This window comes from Globicephala melas, chromosome 10 (genome assembly GCF_963455315.2).
Source record: "Globicephala melas chromosome 10, mGloMel1.2, whole genome shotgun sequence".
NCBI classification, from domain to species: domain Eukaryota; kingdom Metazoa; phylum Chordata; class Mammalia; order Artiodactyla; family Delphinidae; genus Globicephala; species Globicephala melas.
Window position 1 is genome coordinate 36,277,492 of NC_083323.1, and position 16,710 is coordinate 36,294,201.

General features: G+C 39.9%; 1 protein-coding gene across 6 annotated transcripts in view; it reads right to left on the reverse strand.

Moving 5' to 3' along the window:
* The window catches only part of METTL25 (methyltransferase like 25), a 133,373-nt gene that overhangs the window by 4,942 nt on the left and 111,721 nt on the right, over positions 1-16,710 (reverse strand). The window contains exons 13-15 of one of the 6 annotated variants that reach the window (XR_009565619.1): positions 7,860-8,120; positions 7,705-7,769; positions 182-3,803 (exon numbers count right to left, since the gene is read on the reverse strand). The gene's annotated coding sequence lies outside the window, so the exon portion shown is untranslated. Of the gene's footprint in view, positions 1-181; positions 8,121-16,710 lie in introns of those variants that run through there. The other 5 variants (XR_009565621.2, XR_009565617.1, XR_009565618.1 and 2 more) reach the window with 5 other exon arrangements.

Sequence of the window (16,710 nt, forward strand, 5' to 3'; positions counted from 1 at the left end):
TGAAATCTGAATAAAGTCTGGAGTTAATACTAATGTGCCAATGTTGGCTTCTTGGTTTTGACAAATGCATGGTCTGAATGTAAGATATTAACATTAGAGGAAACTGGGTGAGAGGTATACGGGAACTTCATTTTTGCAACTTTTCTGTAAACCTAAAATTATTCCAAAATAAAAAGCTTACTTGAAAAAAAACCCCACAGAACAACTGGTAAGAGTATTAATCTGTGCCCTTTAAGCAAACAACAGAATAGGGGTAGGCTGATAAAATTTACTTGCCATTAGTGCCATCTGTGTACGCACGTGTGGGTGGTGTATGTATATGTCAGGGGACAGGTGGGAATGTGTGAACACAGGTAACATACTTCCATCTTTTCCTCAGTTGACAGTCTGCTACTCCAAGTGTGAAAGGACAGAAACGAGTGTGGGAAGTGAGTTCCTAAACATTCTTTTAATAAAAATATATATAATAAAATATATTAATACAATATATTAATTATATTTAAATAGACATTAGGAATTCCTGTGTTAAAAAAGATAGGTCACTGTAATTGGACAACGCCCAACTTTGGCTCTTTTGTGTGTTTTTGATTTTTTTGAAGTTTTATGTCTCTTCGTTGTATCTTTTAAAATATATACCAATGAAAAGGATTAGAGTTTGTTTCCAGACTCTATGAAGCATATATATATATTTTTTGTGGTACGCGGGCCTCTCACTACTGTGGCCTCTCCCGTTGCGGAGCACAGGCTCCGGACGCGCAGGCTCAGCGGCCATGGCTCCGGGCCCAGCCGGTCCGCGGCACGTGGGATCCTCCCGGACCGGGGCACGAACCCGCGTCCCCTGCATCGGCAGGCGGACCCTCAACCACTGCGCCACCAGGGAAGCCCTAAAGCATACTTTTATACTCATTTCTAACCCCTCACCAAAGAAGCTACCTTGTCACAGGTTTCCCCTTTGCTGTACAGAACAGAGGTGTTAATGAGGTCGAGTAGACATATACCAGCATCTTAAAAGTAACTTGAATAGGTCTGCTTTTGGGCAGGATGTAGTAGGTCACAGCAAACCAACACTTTTACTGCAACCACCAAAAAAAGGGCAAATAAAATACAAAAAAAAAGCACATATTTTAAAAGACATCAAAGTAAGGAAATGGCATAAACAAAAATTCCAGAAAGAGGACAATCACTTCCTGAAATAAGCTGGCAGCTGTTGGCCATCATTTTCTTTAAGGTCTGAGCATTGATCTTGGCTGAGCCAGAGAGCTTCTACTGGGGGAAAGAGATCCTAGCAAATCTTTCAGCTCTCTTCTGGGGCTAGAGGAATCAAAGGGAAACATGGAGGGTCTCAGAGATAGATGATAACAGTGGAACATTTGAAATGCAAGTAGAGAACCTGAGTTGTGCCCAAAGACGTTTTGATATGGTTGAGATCTCAAGAATCAGGATTGGGACATCGGGATCCAGCTGACACAGATTCTATACAGAAATGAAGGGTGGAGCAGATTTGAGACGGCCGATTCCTCCTACTTCATCACCTCCTATGACTCCAGCAGCCGATTATGATGCCCGTCCACCTCTGCACCAGCACCAATTCCTGTGTCAAAAGTTCAAGCAAACGGGAACCAGCAGAAGGGCACCGGGTTCAGCAGTGATGGTGCTGTGTAGTGAACCAGAGCGAAGCTCCTTCCTGGAGACTGAAGGAACCTCAGATGGAAGCACAGGGTGAGCTCATCTACAGATTTACCATTGGGTGCCTAGAAGTTCCATGGTTCACGAGGAAAATGTGTGCCAGTTGTCAATTTGACTCCATCCCCGATGACATTAAGACCTGATTTCTGTGCTAGGCCTTCAACACTCTGAGTTAAATAGATATGACTCTTCTTCTTACTCAGTAAACATGAGTTGAGGACATTTGCCTTGAGGGAGCCAGAATCCTTAATTTTTGCATGAAGTCCGTTACAGAATAACAGAGCAGCTCTGCGCTGAAACTGTGCAAAGGTGAGAGAAAAGCAGCGCTGCAGCTAGTGAGTCACATATGGAATCTTTTCTTGATGGATTCAGTCACGATTTTTATATTTGTTTTTAAACCCCACTATTCTTGGCATTATCCTAATATGCACTGTTCTAAGAAGCTGCGAAGGGAAGGTCAAATTCTAGTTTCTTGCTGTACATCATTTGTCATCATAAAAGAACAGCTTAAAACTGAGTCAGCAGGATCTGTTAATTTCAGTGAAATTGAAGAATTAAACTCCATGTCATGAAAATGGAGTTTTAGGAAATATTTTATCCCCTTTGTCCTCATCTTGATGTATAATCAGCTGCATTTAAGTTTGGGGTTTATTTATTGAAACAAAGCAGATATAAGGCACATGATTTAATCTATAAACAATTTCAGTTTGGCCTATTTGTCATTCAAGGTGTGTGCTCAATTTAGAATGGCTTCTGCTCACTCAACTCTCTCTCACGTGCTCAGTGATTAAATATTTAGATTTACAGCAAGCTCTTGACACCACCATAAAAAAGGCCACATTTAAAAGAGCTGCAAAGTGCCATAAAGACCTCAGAAAATCAAATATAATCTTGAGAAACACTGCCATTATACGGGAAGACAGTATAGTGGATATTTTTATTTTGTTTTGTTGTGCTGATTATGTATACTGAGTTCTCATAAATGAAAAGAAGTCATATGTTCTAAAAAAATATCTGTCAAAGTAGCCTAGGTTTATATGCACCACATTATTTTCTTTAACGGGTTCAATTTGAATTTTGATATAAAGAATTAATAGAAAATTGGGGCCATTTGGGGAGTTAGTCCATGGCAAGTTTTTCTAGTTACAAGGAAGCATTTAATTTATACACTTTTATTCTAATAAAAGATGCTAGTAGAGGAAAATAAAATACCAAACATCAGTAAATGTGATATTAGCAAATATAATTTCTATCATTCACATATAAAACAGATGGTATGTAAGAATTAATATATTTGAACATCAGCCCACTTAGAAATATTATCTAGATTTATTAATTTTTACAGTGCTTTCTTCACATGGGTCAGCTGGAAAGTCTAAATAGTTGCTATACATTAAAACTATAATGTTAGCTGCAGATAATTTTTAGAATCAACTCAATCTTTTACACCAGTTTAGGTTCCCCTGTTACTTGCTTTCATAAAATCCTGTTTACCTCCTTCATTTTATTTGTTAAATTATAATAATTGACTAATTAATTGTGTAATTTTTGTTGTAGTGCCTTTCCTGTTACGTTCTGGACTCCTTGAGAGCTGAGACTATGTTTCTTGTTCACTATGCTAAACTTAATATTTAGTCCAGCACTTAAAACATAGATCTGTTCAAAAAAGATGTTCTTAATGGATATAGGACTGAATGACTGGCACCAGTGCTGGGCAAACTATGGCTCAACTTCAGCCCACTGCCTGCTTTTCACCGCCTGCAAGTTAAGAAGGTTTTTTCCATTTTAAAATAAATCTACTTTTCAAATGGTTATATTATAAGTGCCTAAACAGTAACCTCAGTTTTGCCTGTTGGCTCATAAACTCTACAATATTTACTATCCGGCCCTACGAGAAGAAAGTTTTCTGACCCTGATCTGGACCAGCGCCGTTCACTAGAACTGTTGTGATGATGGGAATGCTCCATAGGATAGCCACGGACCACATGTGGCTGGTGAGCACATGAAATTTGTCTGGTGTGAGCACGGAACTGAATTTTTAATTTTATTTCATTTCATTTTAACTGATTTAAATAATCCCACGTGGCTAGCAGCTAGTGTGTTAGATGGCAGCAGACCTAGAGATACAAAAGAATAAACCTCATGTGAATACAGCAAATAATTACTCAGAGATCAAGTATATCTGCAGAAAAATATAAAAATATGCACTAATCTAGCAGTTTAGTTAGTCTTTCTGGCAAAAAAAAAAACATAGAATATAAAAATAAACTAAACTATCTACCGCTAGTGCATTAAAACAACCAATGTTATGACAATACTTTTAAAAAGCATAAAGGTAAATATTAATTCATTTAATTTGATAGTTACACAGAAGCTCATTTAAAATAAGTGGTGGGTCTTCATCCTATGAACTGTAGTTGAGAAAAAAGCTCTTCTAGATAAGGAAGATAATGTTAATGTTCTATGAACAAATAAATGAAGAAGATTGCTTTAATGAAGATTTTAAAGTTTTTCTTTGCTTTATTGAAGGACACACCACTTATCTGCAAAGAAATTCTTGAAATACATAGAATTGTATTAAAGTAAAACGTTCTGTAGAACAGTAGGAAGACATTAGAGCCCATAAACAAGTAAAATCAACGATATATAATTTGATGGTATCCTCAAATAGCATTAAAGTAGGTATTAAGGTGGATTGAGGGCTTCCCTAGTGGCACAATGGTTAAGAATCTGCCTGCCAATGCAGCGGACACAGGTTCGATCCCTGGTCTGGGAAGATCCCATATGCCGCAGAGCAACTAAGACCATGCGCCACAACTACTGAGCCTGTGCTCCAGAGCTCGTTAGCCACAACTACTGAGCCCATGTGCTGCAACTACTGAAGTCCATGTACCTAGAGCCTGTGCTCCACAACCAGAGAAGCCACCGCAATGAGAAGCACGTGCACTGCAATGAAGAGTAGCCCCCGCCTGCTGCAACTAGAGAAAGCCTGCCCGCAGCAATGAAGACCCAACACAGCCAAAAGTAAAATAAATAAACTTATTAAAAAAATGGATTGAGAAGTAAAGATTCAAATTGCAACGTGAAGTTTACAACACCCACATTAATAAATGATTTCAAGTCTTTAAGTTGAGAAGCTCTTAAAAGGAAATCTGAATTTTGTGCTATTTAGCATTGAAATTGTTTGCTGCTGTTATTTATAACACTTGAAGTTAAAATAAAAATTGGAGTAATCTCCTTTTCTTGCTTATGCTGTTTCTGACATGTCTATGTATGAAATAATATCTCCCTGAGTAAAACTACTTTGGCTGCCCTCTTATTTCAAATGATTTTATCATTAGGGAAAATCTGAAATCACAGTGGACAAATAATCCCTTAATGCTTTTCCTGGCTAGCAAGTAATTTGTCAAAACAATCCAATTTCCAAATGGCATACAAAACCAATAAGATACTGAGCCAATACATCTGTTCCTCTCTGTATTTAGAGTATGGACAAGTGCCTTTCATTTTGGGTAGAAAATCCTGATTTTGGATTCTTTAACATGACAGTTTAGCTCTAGTAACAAAATATCATTTATCATTTCTCTTTGATAAAACTTTAGAATTTTTTAAAAGTCGGGTTTTATTGAGATACAAGTCACATGCAATAATATTCACCCTTTTAAAGTGCAGTTCAATAAATTTTGACACACACGCAAGTTGTGTGTTCACCACCCAAATTAACATATGGGATATTTGCATCACCCCAGAAAGTTCCCTTATGCCCCTTTGTAGGCAATTCTTCCCTTCACCCACAGCCCAGTGGCAACCAGTGACTGATCTGTTTTCTGTTTCTACAGTTTTGACTTTTCTAGAATGTTGTACAAATGACATATAAATACAGCATGTACAGCAGGTGTCTAACTTATTTTGCTTAGCCACTTACTGTAATGCTTTTGAAATTCATCCATGTTGTTGCTGGTACCAGCAGTTCACTGCTAGCTGTTGCTGAGAAGTATTCCATTGTATGAATGTACCACAATATTTTTATCTATTCTGCTGTTGATGGATTTTTGACTACTATGGATAAAGCAACAATTAACATTTGCTGTATGGACCTCTGTTTTCATTTCTCCTAGGAAAACATCTATGGAATTGTTGGGTCATATGGTATGTTTAACTTTATAAAAATCTGTTCTCCGAAAATTTGTTCTCCAAAATAACCGTATCATTTGCATCTCCATCAGCAATCTTTAAAGCTCGGGTTGTTCTACATTGTCTCCAACAGTTAGTATTATCAATCCTTTTAATTTTAGCCATTCTAATGGGTGTGTAGTGATTATCTCCTTTTAATTCATCTTTTCCTGTTGATTAATCATGTTGAATAGTTTTACATGTGTTCATTGCTGTTTGCATATCTTCTTTGGTGAAATATTTGTGCAAATCTTTTGCCTCTCTTTTTGCTGAGTTTTTGTTTTAATATTTACATACTCTGCCGATAAGCTCTTTATCAGGAACGTGCTTTGCAAATATTTCTTACCAATCTGTATCCTGCTTTTCATTTTCTTAAGTGTCTTTTCAAGAGCAGACATTTTAAATTTGATGAAGACCAATTTGTCAGATTTTTTTGCTTATGGTTTGTTTTTTTGTGTCCTAAGGAACCGTTCCTTAACTAAAGTATTTTCTCCTACATTCTATTCTAGGTTTTTAGTTTTCTCTTACATTTAGATCTAAAATCCATTTCAAGTAACCTTTTGTATGTGATACGTGGTAAGGGTTGAGATTTTTTTTTTCATTTTGATACCTAATTATTTGTTAGCACCACTTGTTGAAATGAGTGTTTTCCCCCTTGAATAGCTTTGACACCTCTGTTGAAAATCAACCACCTATGTATATGTGGGCCTATTTCTTAACTCATTAGTTTGTTCCATTCACCTATTTAACTGTCTTTAAACAAATATCACACTCTTGATTACTATAATTTTATAGTAAGCCTTACAAAATTTTACATTTTAAATATATAAAGGAATACTGATATCCTTCATAAACCTAAGTACTCCTGAAATAGTTGTTTATCATATAGTGTAGGTGGAGGCTTACACTGATTTGGGGAGATATCATTCCTCTAAATATGGAAGAATTGCTATTCATCGTTGTTATTTTAGGTGGTCTGTTTTCCTGTGTTCTACAGGTAGAGGGTATACTGAACCCAGGGAATCCACAGATAGAATTCAGGGCATCCATGATCGTGGATCTTGGAGACAACCTATTTCTTTATTTTAACTAACCTCTGATTGAAAGTCAGTGTTTCCTTCTATTATAAACGTGGACAAAAAACCTCAGTATGACTGGCAGTACCTGAAGCTCTTGCCAATAGAAGGTGCAGATATTTTCATGTCACATTACAGCTATGGCCGATATCTTCAAATATTGCTCACATCTATTGTTACTTCAAAATCATAGTAGTTTTTATTATTTATTTTAAAATATTTATTTATTTGTTTTTGGCTGTGTTGGGTCTTAGTTGCGGTATATGGGATCATTCATTACAGCACGCAGGCTCTTCATTCTGGCGTGCCGGCTTCTCTCTAGTTGTGGTGACTGAGTGGGCTCCAGAGCATGTGGGCTCTGTAGTTACAGCACGTGGGCTCTGTAGTTACGGCACGTAGGCTCTCTAGTTGTGGCATGTGGGCTTAGTTGCCCTGTGGCACGTGGAATCTTAGTTCCCTGACCAGGGATCGAACCCACGTCCCCTGCATTGGAAGGCAGATTCTTAACCACTGGACAACCGGGGAAGTCCCCATAGTAGTTTTTAGAACTGCTACTTGATCTTGTTATTTAATGAGTAATAAACACACATATTACTAAATTATCATTTTTAAAAGCTCTGTTGTTAACTATCTCTATATGATTTGCTTCCTTTGTCAAATGATGTATTTTACTATATGTTAAAAAACATTGCTTGAGAAGGGGCCCAAGGGGTCTCTGGCACAGAAATGGTTTAGCTCTGCCCTCTGTATTCCCATTTCATAGACTTACTGCTTAGGCTGTCGTCCAGCCTGAGAGGTCCATTCAGAGCGTCTTTTATGCTTCAGTTTAGAACACTGCAATATTACAAGCTTTGGGTTATTTCATCTTATACCATATATAATTATGATATATAACATATTTTGTATTATAAAGGTTCAATAAACCTTAATTAAACATGTGAGACTGAACAATGCTCCATGTCAGAATCTGGAGATTCAGTGGTGTTTCTCACGGTTCCTGCCTTTGAGTCATTTCGGCCCAGAATTGCAGGCAGATAAGGAAGTAGGCCTGGTAACGTACTGTTCATGTGCTCTCCACATGGCAGCCACCTAGATGATGTTCTTACTCCTCGCCTGGGTGGCGGTGGAAGTGTGGGCAGAATATCAGCCACTGCTTCTCACAGGAATTGACACATATGAGGAAACCTAGAGAACAAGAAAGCATTAACCAGAATGGGAAGAGACTCACACAGAGGAAACCTGTGCAAGCATGAAACTTACCTCTGCCTGCAGCCTTGGGCAGAGGAATGGCCAACGGGGGAAATATGCATGGCCTGCCTTCCAACTCCCCCGGATGTGTCCGGAAGACAATCCTTCTCAGCATGCAGCAGTCAAGCGGCTTCCCACTCTTGATGAGAATATTCAGCTTGCATTTACTATTTTATCCCGGCAGGCGAAAGTTCTTTCTCTCAGGCTCCCTCTTCCCCCCACAGAAGTTACTAGGTGCAAAGCCCTTGGCTGACGCAGCCCTTCCGGAAGGGCCCCTCCCCACTTCTTGTGCCTTCCTCAGCGCCTCTTCCACCCAAGAGCTCTCTCAGTGTGCATCCTTGGCTTCAGTCGGTTCCTTCCCTCCTGGACTAGTGAGTGGTACCTGAGAGCGTGCTTAGATACCATGGTACAAATGGGAGGGACACCTGTGGACAGACTCACCATCCCAGTTTCTCCTTCAACACTTCAGCCCACGGGACCCAGTCTAGAGGGGTAGAGGTCTTCTCCCACCTGGATTAATTATGAAGAGACATTCCCTCAAGCCCTTCTTCAGCTGGCCAGCAGCAGGGGCTGCTCAGCTAGTGAGGGACCAACTGACTCTCCAGCACTGTTGGCAGCTGGGACAGAGCCTTTCCTGCCTGTGTCTGCTGGGGCACTGGGACCATTCCTTTGTGATGGGCTCCATTTTTCACTTTGTTTACCAGGGTCTAAATGGAGCAAATTCCACCCACGCATCTTGGTAAGATAGGGGTGTAGATGAAAAATCTTTATATTTTTGAGGGTTTCTGTTTACTTGAGGAAATTCCTTCATCTTGCTCAGTTATCCTTATGGGAAACAGGCTGCCTATCTTTGAGGGGTTCCTGCTTCCAGGTGCTGAAGTGATATTATACTTTCTGAGGAAGAGGAAGGTGCTCTTTCTTGCTCTCTGTAGGAGAGGGTTTTTTTTTGTTGTTTCTTTTCTTTTTGAAGGACATTTTAAATTATGACCATAAAATTTCATGGCTTCACTTACTGGGCATTATTCGATTCTCTCAGAGGATAGGCTAGTTTCCTTCCCCCTGGAGGATCAGTGTATTCATTTCCTTCCTTTCCTCGCCAGCATGCTCTGAACGCTTTCACTGCTAGGCACAGGGCAAACAGTAAAAATGATAGATTTCCTGCCCTTCTAGGTCAAAGAGAGGAATACAAACATTTTAAAATTAAGCGCGATAAATGTCACAGTCATCTGTGCAGAGTACCACTGGGGCATAATAAAAGAAGAGTATTTAAATGTGGGGGCAGGCTCATAAATACTGAAGGAGAACACAGGAAAGTGTTGGCAGGAAGAGAAAGGGATGCTAGCCTTCCTGGAAGAAGGATCGGTGAGAGCAAAGTCCAGATGGAGGCAACACTTGAGATGCCGTGGGAGTTGCAGCAAGTCTGGATCATTTGAAACTGGGGTTAGATGGAGTGCAGAGAAAGACTATACGAATGAACTAGGCAAGGGAAGCATCATGGAAGATTTGGACGCCCTGTTTAAGAGTTTGGATTTTCCTGTCAGAAAACTGGAAAGCCATAGAAGAGTTATAAGCAGGGGTAGGAGACTCATGCCAAGGAAACCAAAGGGCAGTTATGAGGCTCTGAACTTAGTAGCAGTGGGACTGGAGAGGAGAGGTAGTGAGGAGAAAGGTAGGAGGTTGAATGAACATGACTTAATGTTCCAATGGATTGGAAGGAGGGTATAGTGGTTATAACCTATAAACTATATATATATATATATATATATATATATATATATATAAACTATAACCACTAGGGTGGTTATAGTTTTCAGCTGAAAGTTTACTTCACTGAAAAGGAGTATTAGAGGAAGAGTAGGTTTGACCGGAAGTTTAATTTTAGACATGTTGATTTTGAAGTGCTGGTGGAATGCCCATGGGAGTGGCAGTGTCCATCAGGCAGATGAATAAACAGGTCTAGAGCTCAGGAGAGAGAGGTAGCCTAGAGAGATAGCCTAGAAATTCAGATCTGAGCATCATCAGATACAGGTCCTTTTGGAAGCCGGGACCATGTCCCATGGAAAGTGTGTAGAATGAAAAAGGCCCAAGGACAGAGCCTTCAATGGAAAAGACTAAGAGTTTAAAGCACAAATAGAGAAAAGGCTTCAAAGAAGGCAGAGAGAGAACAGATAGTGGAAGGAGAACAGTCTAGGAGCAGTGGCTCTTTTGGCTTCTGGGAAGCAACTCTTGGGGGTCAGATGTTCTCTCCATCTCCCTGAATCTTATGGCCTTCCTGTTTCTGTGTATTGGTTTTATCTCTTCTCTCTAATGACCTCTTTCTCTGCTCATTCAGTTTCTGACCCTCATAACTTTGGCTTCACATGGTCAAACACTGCCCCTAGAATCTCTTTATATACCATGACTTTTCAACTTCCACCCCATACTTTTGTCTATTTCAAACTCCTGAGAAAGGGAGAATCTGATAGGTCTAACCTTTCTTCAGGTCACATCAAGGATCTAGGTTGCCTTGACCAGGTGTGTACTCATGCTCCCATCACCTGCAGTCCTGAGAGTCTTGGGTATAAAACATGGCTGTCTGTGTTCACCCCTTTGACAGGAGATATGGGCAAAGAGAAAAAAAATGTGGTTACTTAGGCTGAATGACATCTGTAGTTTTAGAAAGTTTACGGAAGGGGTTCCCCAACAATGGCAGACACGGTAGTATAGTCAAGAAAGGATCCTGTGGATCTGGTGATGTGGTTGCCAGTTGCTGGGATTGGGGGAGGGATCTGGTTGCTGTGAGTTGGCAGTGAATGAGGGAAGGAACTGGAGACATAGAGCTGTGGCTTCCCCTAATCAGGATCTTTACCTCAAACTTTATAATATAAAGGAAGGGAGGTGATGTTGATACAGGACAGAGCTAGTGGTGGTTGTCCTTTCCTTCTCAAACATATGATTATTATTTAGTTATTTGCCCTTGTTCTGTACTAGAGCAGTAGGTTTGGACCTATGAACACAAACAACAGAACTAGCCTTAGAAAAAGGAGAAGGGATCCCTTTGAATAAGACCGTGGGAGGGAGGGAAGGAGAAGTGATGTGGGTAAATTGTAGGAAAGGTAAGAGGTTGGCAAAGGGCACTGAAGTCCACTCCGCAAAGTCTTTCCCCCTTCACTCCCTTCACTCCTTCACTTCTCTCCTCCCTAAGAGTTAACTGATAATTGAATGATCCTGCAGACACTGAGATAACCTAAGAAGATCCCATAGAGAATCCAAAGTAGGGTAACTGTCCTGGTCCTTTAAGACTGAGCAGGTTCTGCTATTGAGGGCAGCACACCAAGGAAAGCCAGGCTGCTAGTAGGCTTGCTTTATGGTATAGCTTTCTTTGGAATGATCTGTAATGCTGATCTATTAGCAGGGGTTTCTGTCAGCCCTACCAGCATTCTGGGCAGCCCACTCAGTCTGCATTCTGCCCCTCAACCTAGCGATGGCCATGGTGTCATGGGCTACTTATAAAATATCATAGAACTTATTGACTCTCATTATGTAAATTCTCTCATTGACTCTCATTATATAAACTCTCTCATTATGTAAATAAAGGAACTGAGACCTGAAGAGGTGAAGTGACTTGCCCAGGGTCACATACTTGGTGGCAAAACCAGGAAGAGAACATAGGCTTCCCAACTCAAGGCTCAATGTTATTATTATTATTGTTTCAGTGTGATCATTTTCCCACTAACTGCTTAATATCCTGCCAATATCCATTATGTGCTCAATGAGAGTCCTGGTTTTTCCTGAGAAGGTGATATTTCAGATGGGTTGTGAAACGTGAGCAGAGCTCACCAGGCAACAAGTTAAGGCAAAGGGTTTGACTTGGGCTGGTGTGCAACATCTACTGCCTGGGATGAGGTAATTATCACGCACAGAGACAGAAAGTGACCATCGGAAACCTCTCATGGCCTCTGTTTGAAATACCAAAAGCTTGGACTACATGCCTTCACCTGGCCATCCTTCCTGAGTGGACAAAACACATGCACCACCCATCATCTTGTCCGCTCATGCTCTTACATGTAACCTACTGTGTTCTTCCCCCTTCTCACTCATTCCCCCATTGTTGTGGTCCTTTCCACCGAGGGCTTCTGGAAATCCTTATTTAGAGAAAACCAACGACCCTATACTATCACCTTATTCACCAAACACCTACGACCCTGAAGCTTGGTTAACTCTCAAGGAACCACTTGCCAATCTCTCCAGTGCCGGATGCTTATTTTCTCACATCACATGGACCGTGAGGAGAGGCTGGGAGGCTGAGTGGAGGAGAGAGGGGTTAGCCTTCCCCCTGGTCCCCACTCCCCGTCTCATTGTAAATTCTCCACTGTTGAATAAAAGAAGCTGGATGTTAGCTGGCTATAGCAGTTGCCATCATTTGTCTTCTAAGAAATTCCCAAGAAGATTTAGCATTTGTCTGTTGTCAACTAATGTTATTTTCCTAATCTCTCTGAATGACATTTTTTTAATACTCTTCTCTTTCTAGATATTCTTCCTCAGTAACCCCTTGAATGGTCATGATTTAAACAACCATTAATAGATCTTCAGCTCAAAGTTTCCTATGGGTTCCAGGTTGCATATTAGATATCTTCAACATGTGGGTATTATCAGACACAGCATATCCAAAATTGAACAATAAGCAACCCCTTAGACCTTTGTTCCTTCTTAGACTTTCTTCCTCAGTAAATGGCTGTGCTACTTAGCTAGTCACCCAGGCTAGAAACTTGAGGGGAGGTGAAGGGTGAGTATCCCAGACTTCATTCTGTCTCACCTACAATATAGGATCAGTAACCAAGTCATGATAATTTTACCTCCTTGATTTAACTTTTTTCTTTTCCATTTCTACTTCTGCTGCCCTAATCAAGGCATTATCTCTTTTCATTTAGGTTTTTGAAATGGGGTCCTAACTGCTGCCCTAGCCTTCAGCTTGATTCTACTCCAATCCATCCTGTAGGCTATATAGTCAGAGCGATTTTTCTAAACTAGAACTATAATCACATCACTCTCTTCCTAAACTCCCTCAATGAACCTTTTATGCCTTGAGAGGCAATGTATCTCTTTGGCATGTCATTCACGGCTTCCAGGCCTAGGACTCTGTCAAGCTGTCTGGTCTTATCTCCATACTCACCATTCACATTAAACAACTTTCAAGCCCCTAATGGAGTCATGCTCTCTCATGCTTTTGCAATAATTGTTGCTTGTCCTTACTGAGACGTTACTATATACAAGGATCTCTATTACTTGATCTCTTTCTGCTCATAACTGCACGTGGTTACTGTTTTTCCCCCGGTTGACAGATGGAAAAACTGAAGCACAAATAAGTTAACTAACCTAACTAAGGTCACACAGCTAGTGAGGGACACAACTGGGATTTGAACTCAGTCTCTCTCTAGAACCCATTCTTTTAACCACTATTTACAGCACTATCACTCTGTCCCTCCTCCTGGAAGACCCTTCTTTCTTCCTTCACTTAGCTTACCTCATACTTATCCCACGGCCATTTATTCTGGCTTCTGCTTCCATCAAAATTCTGAAAAATCTTTCACAAAAAATGTCGATGATGGACTTCAGTGGGAATTTCCCCGTTCTCTTCTTACTGGATCTTTCAAATGCTTCCAACCATTGGTTACTCCATAGGCCTTGAGATATCTTCTTCCTTGATTCACATGATGATCTGCTCCTGGTCCTTCTGCTTTATCTCTGGATGTGCTTTCGCAGCCGCGTTTGTTGTTCACACTTCTCTACAGAAACTTCATATTGGAGTTTTAGTTTCTCCATTCTTTTCTCCTTATGCTTTTTGCACTGAGTAATCTCATCCATGTTCTAGCTTCAATTTCCATCTATACTTTGATAACTTCTACATTTGTATCCATGCTTTCCCTTTGTTCTACAGACCCTTTTAGACCCGTGTTTCTTTAATATTCCTTGAATTTCTCAAAAGTATCCTGCACTCAACATATCTGAAATGGAATTTTTAGTTTTCTCCCCAATATTGCTCTTCAGTGTGCTTTAGCACCACCTTCCACCTAGAGAAACAATCTAGAAACTTTTATAGCCCATCAACCAAAGGGCACTAAGAACAAAACTGTAGTCTGAACTAGATTTATTTTGCTGACCACAGCCGGGGGGCATGCACTCCAGGAGAATGGGGGGTTGTCTCAGTAAGAGAGAGTTTTTAGGAACTTCTTATAGGATTTGGGCTTGTAATGCATGGTTGTAGGAAGGATTTAAAAACATGAGGTCCAGTTTTGAATTGGAGGTTGTCAAAAAGCTAGGGAAATTCAATCACTGGTCTTACTTATTCTTTTTTTAACATAGAAGGCAGGAGGATTAAAGTGGGTTGAGAGTAGTCACTGCTATGAAGTTGGAATTACATGTTAGCCAGAAGAGAGATGTTGAGAATGGGCTTGTCTGTCTTGTTCCAGACATGTCACTGAGTGGCCTTCTCTGAATAATGTCTATAATTGTCATTTATTTTGAGTTTTAGTACCTCCCAGTTTTAGTTAGATGATTTTGGAAAAAGTGATTTTAACTCTCAGCTTTAATTTTCCAATATAAAAAAATAAAGCAAATATCTATTACTATTTGGAGCAGAAAATTCAAGAACACTTTACCTATGATTTTAGTTGTACACATATTTCCCTTCATTTTAATAATGAAACTCTTTTTAGGTGTCTCAGAAAAAAACAAATATTTTTCCTGCCATTTGCAAAAACAGTTCCATCTGACTGGTAGATTATGAGACCTGTCCTTTAGGGGCAGGACAACCAAGAAATCATCAATTACTTGAAGTTTATAGGATTATGCATCCACCAATATCTTGACTGTCTCAAGAGGAAACCAAATCATTAAGACCAACACAGAAGACCCTCAAATAATCAAGAAGTAAGACAGCATCTGTAGTGGCTAAGCAGTTAGACTCTGAAGCCAGATGCCTGAATGTGAATCTTGACTTTACCATTCCCATGCCTCCTCCAACTCGGAGCAAGTTGCTGGACCTTTCTGTATTTCAATTTTCCCTTCAGTAAAGCAGCAGAAATAATACAGTCCCTTCCTCTTAGGATTGCTATAAAGATTATAAAGTAAGTTAATAAATACAAAGTGCTTAGAACAGCACCTAGCATAGAATAGGCACTCAATAAATATTTAGTTGGCATTATTATCATAATCCATCATGTCATTTGGAGTTTAAAAAACCTTTTAAAATTTGAGTAGTTGCCAAGGACACTCTGTATAATGGTACGTAGGTATATAAGAGAAATATAAAGTTGGAGTAACCTCTAAAATTTTAAAAACAGATCTGGCTACTCAAGGACACTCCTTCAGAGAGCTCTCAGATGCCAACACACTTGAGAACAGTGAATCTGGAATTATGTTAACATACTGGAAGCTTCCACGGAGGCTGCAATGGTGAAAGAGCAATTTGAATAGTAGACTTCCAAAACTGTCAAAGAAATTGATGATGTATCCCTACGTGCCAGAAAGGGGCTTATGCGACACCTTTGGACTGCATATAAGAGGAACTACTTGGGGGGTTTCATGAAATCTGTAACTGAAGTGGCTCCTTCTTCTCTTCCTGTCAAGCTGGCCATTTTGACATCTATTAACTAATACATGGAAGTGGGGTAAAATTTGTTTTGATTATGACATCTGTTTAAATTGGCCTTCTGTGGCTGCTCATAATTTCAGTTAAACTATGTGCTTTTAGCATTTACTAGACTGGAGGTGGATTCTTTGGGGAAGACAAAAACAGAGGTTACAAGAAAGATTAAATTGTAGGTTATTATAATTTTTTTAATAATCAAATGGGGCACATAGAAAAGTTCTTTGTATTTATTCTTTTCTTTTTTTTTTTTTTTTGCGGTACACGGGCCTCTCACTGTTGTGGCCTCTCCCATTGTGAAGCACAGGCTCCGGACGCACAGGCTCAGCGACCATGGCTCACGGGCCCAGCCGCTCCGCGCATGTGGGATCTTCCCGGACCGGGGCACGAACCTGTGTCCCCTGCATCGGCAGGCAGACTCTCAACCACTGCGCCACCAGGGAAGCCCTGTATTTATTCTTATATTTGGTGAATGGTCATTTGTGCAGTTTTGGAGGGTATCTTTGAATTTAATTTATTGGCACACTTATGTAGACCTCAGTTATCTGAACTGATTTCTGTCTAGTCATTAGTAGATTGCTTGCCTATGTTTCCTTATATTTTATGTACAAATATCTAGGCAGGAGCCTATTGAGGGTTTGCAGTTCATTGTTATTGAAGCTGTCTGTGGATTCTATGTTTAACCATCAATGATTTCCCAAGCTGGCAGCTTTTATGAAAAGAACTAAATCCAAATTTGGCCCTGGATTGAAAAAAGCAGAGTTCCTAAATAGTTAATGTGTATGATACACTTAATAGTATTATCAACCTTTAACTAGCAATTATCCTTATGGGAATGTAGTTGTACAGTGTAAATGATTGAAGAAGAGAATGTCATATGCTCAAATGTATTCACAACAG